Here is an 8,767-nt window from a genome sequence, read left to right as displayed (position 1 = left end):
TGCAAAACATAGCCCAAATTTATGTAAAACCAAACGAAAGATAAATCGTACCCCCTAAAAAAAAAACCCACATTCGTGCACTGATACCTCTGTCATCGACCGTGGACGATAACGACTAGCGCATCTCGGAAAAACTAAATATTTTACGATAATCCGGCAACGTTGTCACCCGATCAAACGGTGCTATCAACGAATCAAGGGCATATTCTGTGATTGGTCCAAAGCACGGTTTGATCGTCAGTGGCGTGGCGTGAATTGCGATGTATCGATTGTTATGCCATTTAAACCTATGGTAAAGAATCGATTATTTAGGTGCTCTCTGCGAACACCCTGTTTACCGATCCTTTTCCATGGGTTTAAATGGCATGACAATCGACTTATCGCAACTCACGCCACCCCACTGTTGATCGTGTGTTATTAGCGCAATCCCGACACCGGGAGGTGTTCAAACCAGAGTAATAGCTACTTGTTGAGGGGTGTAACCGACACGATGTTTACTCAAAATGGAGGTTCTCATTGATTCAACGCAGTGGCGTGGCGTGAATGGTCGATTATTATTATCGATATCTGCCCATTTGAGGTTGTGGTAAAGAATCGATTATGAAGGTGCTCGTTGCGAACACCCTGTTTGTCGATCCTTTTCCGTGGGTTCAAATGACAGATCAATCGATATATCGCAAAGTACGTCACGCCACTGCAACGACTTGTGAAGATCATCCATTCCAAAGTTCTCATGTTTTATTATCGTCTTTTGCTGACAATAACTGGACGTATTTCAGACGGAACTATGTGCATTGACCCATGAGCCCTGGGACTCATAAGAATATGTGCATAACATGGGCTCACGTCATAACGCACAAAGATCCGTTTGACAGAAATACGTCCAATTGTATGAACGAAAATTAGTCCTGTTTTGGACCCTCAAGGACGACATTTAAGTATGAATGAATACTTCGTCACCTCTGGCTAAAGTATCACATGCGTCATTGTTGACAAATTGGGAGGGGTTCCTTGACAGGGTATGAATTAGACGTGTTTCTGTCAAACGGAACTATGTGCATTATGACGTGAGCTCTGTTATGCATATATTCTCACGGGTCTCAGCGCTCATGTCTTAATACACATAGTTCCGTTTGTTAGAAATACGTCCAATTAAAGTGATGAGTAACATGTATTCTCTTCAAAATTTCACGAGGCAAACGAATCACACAACTGGAATTTTGGGAATGGACTCCAAAACAAGATATTTGTGTTTACTTTTAATATTGATGCAATGGAAAATAGACATATGACGGAGCGGCGTGCTGCCAGCGCGAGAGGCTCACTGGCGCCTACAAACCTAAGTGGATACTCCACGCATTGCACAATGCTTGAAGTATCCACTTAGGTTTGTAGGCGCCAATGCGCCCGCCGTGCGGCGGCGGCGCCTGAAGCAACTATTTCACAACAGAGGTGTTGCACAGTATTATACGAAATTGAACGTATCAAGAATGACAGGCATCCTTTAAAAGTACAGATCTTTCCTCGCAAAATAAATCAAGATACTTATCGTACACAGGAAAAATCTAAGAGCCTTTAGCGGAGGCAAATATATGTAGAGGTTTATCCGGTTTAGGTATAACAAGGTGGGAATTTCTTGAAAGATAATCAAGTCCTGTTATACCAAAGAGGTGTAGAGAGTTTTAGTGAATTTTGTCTCATGGAATTGACGCTCCCCCATTTTTACAAAAATACATCCATTTGAACTGTGTTAAAAATATTGTCAATTTCTCGAAATCCTTTGAAACTTTCTGAGTGTCGGAAGGAAAGTTTAGACATTAGCATTCAGGGTTTCGATTTTGCCGAATTAGTGTTCTTTCGTCTTTACAGTTACTCTGCATCAGCCATTTTTACGCGCGAATCTATACCTTTGAATGGCTTGTTACATCGCTGACTTCAAAAATCATTTAAAAATATAAAAACGCAATTTCAGCTGAATCAAAACCCTGGACGAAATTCGAATGTCTAAAGGTTCTTTTCGACCCTCAAAAAGTTTCAAACGGTTTAAAAGTAAGGAATTTAAATGATTCATTAATAAAACTTAGCCTTCTTCCAATAAGAATAGCATTGAATCCTAGTTTTATGGCTTTCGCGGCAGTCATATTGACGTCATGAGCAGAAGATTCTCATTTTGGATCTGGGAATGACTGACCTATATGGATAGATCTTGAGTACCACTAAAATAAATGACAAGACGTCTTGTGCGCTGGTTACACGCTCAAGTTTCCATCAATTTCCGATCAAATGGTGACTGGTGCGCACCATCTACCATCAAATTTCTGCGGCCTGCAAAAATTTGATGGTAGATGATGCAGCTGTGGGGCTCATCCTTCATCTGATTTCCACACAACCGTGCTTATTTCGTGTTTATTTCAATCAAAACGCTGTTTTAATTAATTTTACTCATCAATCTAGATAACCATCGACCGCCATCTTGGTCATCATTTTGATCGGAATTTGACGGAAATTTGAACGTGTAACCAGGCCACATGGGACTCAGGAGGCTTCTTTAGTTCATTTTTGTGCCGATTGAGGGAATATAGAGCTGCATTAAAACCCGGCGATGCCGTATCCTGAAGAGCCCTCCACATCCCTTCCCCCGAGCCTCCCTCCCGTGACCCTTTAATTACGGGAACCAAGGTTACAGGGCTTTCCTCCCAGCGGGTGCTCACTCTTGGGCCATCCTCCAAAATTTTAAGCGAGGGCGGCATATGCATATTTAATGCGTATTTATTGAGCGCGCATCGATATATCAACCGGGAGAGGCGCTGCGCTGCGCGGAGAACACTGCCATGCTAGGGAAGAACGCCGTATGGATATTCGAGAGTTGCCAAATCTCCTTTGATAAAACATGTATTTATGACGACATTCATGCACATTTTTCTCTGAGATCTTCAGATATTTTAGATTCACTTGCGTACGAAACTGTCTGAAAAGGGCGATGTGTCCCATCAAGGAGGGTATTTTGGCCTTAACTTTGGTCGAAAATTGAAACAGCTTAGAATAATGTCATGTATGGTCAAATCGACTCTTAATCATCTACCCTGTGAGAACTTGTCCTTATTTGAGGTGTTTTTGAAAGGTTTTTGCCTGATTTACCAGTGCAAAGTAGTAAAGTTTTGCAGTTTTCCCGAGTAATAGCTCATTTTCGGTCCTAAATTAGATTGTTCATGTATGAGCACAAGCGACTACCACTTTCTCCTTTAAATATGTTGTAATGGGTGTACTAAAGATTAACATATTCGAATATGAAAGTGGTAGTCTCTTGTGCTCATACACAGACAATCTAATTTAGGATCGAAAATAAGCAATTATTCGGGAAAACTGCAAAACTTCACTACTTTGCGCTGGTAAATCAGGAAAAAAACCATTCAAATACACCTCAAATAAGGACGAGTTCTCTCAGAGTAGATGATTAAGAGTCGATTTGACCATACATGACATTATTCTAAGCTGTTTCAATTTTCGACCAAAGTTAGGGCCAAAATACACTCCTTAATGGGACACAAATATTCACAATTGGACTACTTTTGCAATTAGGAACTAAAATTTCTGGCTCAGTTTAGAAACAACGTATGCACCGTTAGTTCCCCTATTCAAATCATTGTTTTTACGGATGAAACAGAAATTGTAGTTCCTAATTGCAAAATGAAGTCCAATTTTCCCTGAAAATCCGGTTTTTATCGAAGGAAACTTGGCATCGTCTGAGGGCTTATACGGCGTTCTGACGGCGGAACTTCTGCCCAAGTCGAGACTTTCCGGGGCCGTTTCCGAGGTGTTGCGTCTCCTCCGCAGCGCGCTTCCGGAGAGGAGACGGCCCGAGATTAAATTTTAATTAATTTCATTCAGCTCATAAAGTGAGAAATAACCTCCCAAGTGCAGTCGTTAATTTTTAGGATCTCTATCGCGGATAATGAAAAGTAAACATAACTCCCAGCTCATCGAGGTGTCGGTGCGTCGAGGTGATCGTAAAAATGTTACTATTGCGTAACTGATTGACGTCTGATGGAGAATTTGCAAGTGTCTAAAATCTGCTTAGTTTCGTGTTTATGCGGAAAGTACTGAGTGGAGAGCACCGAGAAAACTGAACACGAAGACATCCTTGGCTCGTAAATTGAACAATATTCAAGCCGTGAAGTTCTTCTGATGGAGATGTTGCATGTGTGAGGAATTTGCGATTTGACGGTTGATTCTTCTGTAAAAGTTCGCAAAAAACACAATGGTGCCACTGGTTTTCTCTGAAATCAACTCCCAAGCTCAAAACAAGCTCTCGAGTTGAGGCCAAAATGGAGGGGATATCCCACCCTACCCTGAGAGTCCACCTCCACATCAAAACAAACTCTCCATGCAAAGATAGGGAGCAAATACATTGACAGGGTTGCCACTTTATTTGGGGACTCCAAAACTGAAATCACGGCATCACTGCTAATGTATTTGCTCCCTATCTTTGCATGGAGAGTTTGTCTTGATGTAGAGGTGGACTCTCAGGGTAGGGTGGGATATCCCCTCCATTTTGGCCTCAACTTGAGACCTTTTTTTGAGCTTGGGAGTTGATTTCAGAGAAAACCAGTGGCACCATCGTGTTTCCCGCGAACTTTTACATTGAAATTAGTAGCCAAATCGCAAATTCCTCACACATGCAACATCTCCATTTTCATGTGTCTAAAATTTGCTGAATTTCGTGTTTATGTGGAAAGAACTGAGTGGAAAGCACCGAGTGAACTGAACACGAAGACATCCTTGGTTCGTGAATTGAACAATATTCAAGCCGCGAAGTTCTTCTAATTGAAGAAATAAAAAACAAGAGGAAAGTGTTGAAAAGCCGCAAAGGAGTTACGCGGTCTCGCCCATTGGCCATCGCTAACGCTAAATGGAACGCTGAGATACTTCACAACGTGATACACCATTTCAACTCCTGAGTAGGCCTGATTGCATAACCACTGATTTGAAGGATAACTGAGTTTTCTCACTTGGTCCTTTCAATCCATTCATTCAGAATAGAGAATTTGCTGGTGTCTGAAATTTTATGAATTTCGTGTTTAAGTGGAAACTTCTGAGTGAATTGAACACGAGGATACCCTTGGTTCATGAAGTGAACAATCATTGGAGAAGATATGACAAAATAATCTAATTTGCTGGAATACGAGTGTTTAAATGGGAAATGCCGCCAGATGACGTCACTAGGCGGTGCATTTTTTCACTTTTAAATCTATTTTCATACTATTTCCCATTTCAGAAGAAAAATTATGAACATACTGTGAAATCAGCTCTTTTAGCACTTTTAGATGAAGCAATAAGTTTGCATCCAAATTCTCCATTATTAGAGAAGATATGACAAAATAATCTAATCTGCTGAAGTACATGTCGATGGCTGAAAAGCGAAACCACGTATCTCTTGCGGTGCTTCAAAATCTCCGCTCCTATTTTATTTTTTATGGGAGTAACAACTCAACCATACTGCTCGAAATTTCTATGGAATATTCTGCTAACACAAAGGAAAAACTAAGAAAGTTTGCAAGACTTATGTTCACTGGTTTTCCAGAGTAAAATAAATTATGACAGGAAGTCTGCGCCGTTGTATACGAAGATACGTGGTTTTGCACTTTGGCCGTCGATATGTTGAGATAGGAAATGCCACCAGATGACGTCACTAGGCAGTGCATTTTCTCACTATCTACTATATTTCTCACATATAAATGCATTTTTATTACATTTCTCATATCAGTAGATTTTACAAAATACTGCGAAAACAGCTCCTAAAGCACTTTCAAATGAAGCACCATGAATTGTGCACAGGAATTTTCAATTGCGATAACTTCTATTACGCATACAACAGGTGATTTTTCATTTTTACCGTGGCAAAGAGACACGTCGACGGTTGTAACGCTGTACGCTGTAGCGCCGTAACGCTGGCATGACCCCCTCCCCCCTTTGTAACGCAGCCTTGAGTCGCGCAACCTTGCACCGTTGTCAAAAGTTCTCCGTGACACCGAGCAACTATTTGAACTCTCCGGAGATCAAATTGCATAGCCGATGAATTGAAGGAGTTTTCATTGGCGATGCTCAACTTAACAATCTTACTGCAAAAGCCTCCGACTGATGCATTTATGAACGCTCCCTGAAGGAACTCTGAGAGAAGATGAACGAAGAAGCATGCGAAATGCTTTCCTCGGGGTGGCAACAGCGGCGCAGTCCGCATGAGAATAGTGATTTGATTTATCGGGGCGGGAGAAAGCTATTATAAAATGGTCGCTCACGGGGATGCGAAGACTTTTGTATCACCCGCGAACGTACAATCCTCGTTTTGGGACTGACTCCCTCTCACCTGCGCGGATTTCTCGCTCCCCGAGCGAATTCTGGGCGCACCGCGCCACGCCACCACACTGACGTGACCATTTATATCGGCGAGAAGAGAAGGAGGCAACTACGATTTACGTTGATCCGTCGCCTAACCCGACATGAGAATAATTCACCCGGCACTCGAGGTGAATCTACCACCGTGAGGAAATTCAGGGGGTGCAGGGGGCGTACACTACACCCCCCCATTTTTTCCAAAAAAAAAGAGAAGGAAAGAAACAAGGTGAGGGAAAGGAAGAAGGTGGAGGAAAGAAAGAAGGTGAAGGAAAGGAAAAAGGTGAAGGACAGAAAGAAGGTGAAGGAAAGAAAGAAGCATGTGAAGGACAGAAAGAGGGTGAAGGACGGAAAGAAGGTGAAGGAAAGAACGAAGGGCGAAGGGGAAGGAAAGATAGAGGGTGAAGGAAAGAAAGAAGATGAAGGAAAGAAAGAAGGTGAAGGAAAGAGAGACAAAGGCGAATCCGGGCACCCTGAACGGTGGGAGCGCAAGAGGGGCCCGGGTCCGGGGGCCTCCCCCAGAAAATTCGTCGTCTCCCGCACGAAGGAACGTAACTCCAATCCAAGGTTGCCAAATTGACTCCAACGATTAATTTATTTTATAAAAATGTAAGTGTGCAATTTATATCCAAATTTGTCTGATTTTTGCATGAAATCGGAAGAAAAATCAGTGAAATTTTCAGTTAGAAATGCCCAATACTTTTCTGCTTAAAATGCAATTTACGAAAGGAAATTTGGCAACATTGAAATGTAGTTACGTTCTTTCGTGCGGAAAACGACGAATTGTCGAATTTTTGAAGCGTCTAATATGTAATTTAAGTCAATATCGACATGATCAATTACCAAACGAAAGCGTCTTTCCTTCTTCTTACCTATGTTCCTTCCTTCTTGTTTTGTTTTCTTCCTCCTTATCACAGGCTAACGGAGGGGGGGGGGGGTTACAATCCGTACCCCCCCCCCCCCCCCCAGTTTTTGAAGAAAGAGAGGAAAGGAGAGGGAAGATTGCTTATATTTGGTAATTATTCATGACAATAAAGACTCAAACTGCATTTTAGATGCTTTGAAATTTCGAAAATTGACTGAAGAAGCTCCGCTACCCGCCACCCCCTTCGGTAAGAAATGCGTGTACCCGCCTCTGTCGAGGGCAGTAAATCATCGAGCTAATTACAGAAATCGGTAGACAAAGAAGACAGAGGGTGAATGGAGCGATCCTCATTCCTCAGTGGCGATTCTTGCAACTTGGCAACACTGCTTGTTCTCCATTTGAACGTATGTTAAATAATCGATGAAGATCGATAAACCGGGTGTTCGCAACGGTAATAATAATTGACCTCAATAATTGATTCTTTACCACAGCTGAACGGGGTAATATCGATAAGCGATCATTCGCACCTCGCCCTTGGAATCAATACATTCAATGGATTTAAATGGAGTATTGACAGTGTTGCCAACTTGCTGGAATCGCCATTGGCAATCCCATAGACTAAAGAGAAAGTGATGGACTGGCTATTATAGGGTCTCTCGTGGGTTGCACTTATTCAACGTATTATTACTTACCTCATTTTTTCACCCGAACCACCCGCAATGAAGAACTGCAGTTTCTGGCTTCTTGTATAAACAGCACATGTAACATAAATCTCCCTAAGCAGGTAGGTGCTTGTATGGGCGATCCTGAAATTGTGGTTCCGAATTGCAAAATGTGGTCCTTTTTTCAACACGCCCTGCCCGGACGCAGTGTACTCGCCCAAACTCGAACGCAATCCCGAAAGATGCTCGAGGTATTAGCGACGTTTCCCGAGGCAACATATTGCATAATTCATAAGCTCCTTCTCGATCTCTTGTAAAAGTTCGATACTTGGATTAAATCCACGCCGGATCGGGCCCTTTACATAGGAATTATGAGCCCTCCCCCTCCCCCTGCCCCACACGCCCCTACCCGTCCCCTCCCCCCTTGGCCCTTCAGTTACGCAGGTAGTTGTAATTAAACCTACGGTTGTTGAAAGGGATCATATCTATTTATGCCAGGGTATCAAAACATAGGAGAAAAAACGAGAAACAGGGCTAAAAAAGTACACATACAAATCCGAGACGCGTTTCGGCTCAAAACTGTGCCATTTTCAGTCGGAAGAATGAAAATAAAATATAAAAAAGTAATGGTAATAAAGTAATGTAATTTTTATATTTTTTATTCGTATTCTTCCGACTGAAAGTGGCTCGGTTTTGAGCCGAAACGTCTGGGATTTTTATGTGTACATTTTAGCCTTGTTTTCCGTTTTTTCTCCTATGTCTTGATATCACCATTGCCACGGGCTGCTGCGTTAGAAATTTTAACCTATTTATGCCAGGACCCCACTGCAAGTAAGAGCACTAAGATTTT

At 42.2% G+C, this 8,767-nt stretch overlaps 1 protein-coding gene across 2 annotated transcripts in view; it reads left to right on the top strand.

Moving 5' to 3' along the window:
- Tk (Tachykinin) overlaps positions 1-8,767 on the top strand; it is a 225,298-nt gene that overhangs the window by 60,898 nt on the left and 155,633 nt on the right. The window lies entirely within an intron of this gene.

The sequence above is a fragment of the Bemisia tabaci genome, chromosome 10 (genome assembly GCF_918797505.1).
Source record: "Bemisia tabaci chromosome 10, PGI_BMITA_v3".
Lineage (NCBI taxonomy): Eukaryota > Metazoa > Arthropoda > Insecta > Hemiptera > Aleyrodidae > Bemisia > Bemisia tabaci.
Note: the sequence above shows the minus strand (reverse complement) of the source record. Positions and strands in the feature narration are given on the sequence as shown.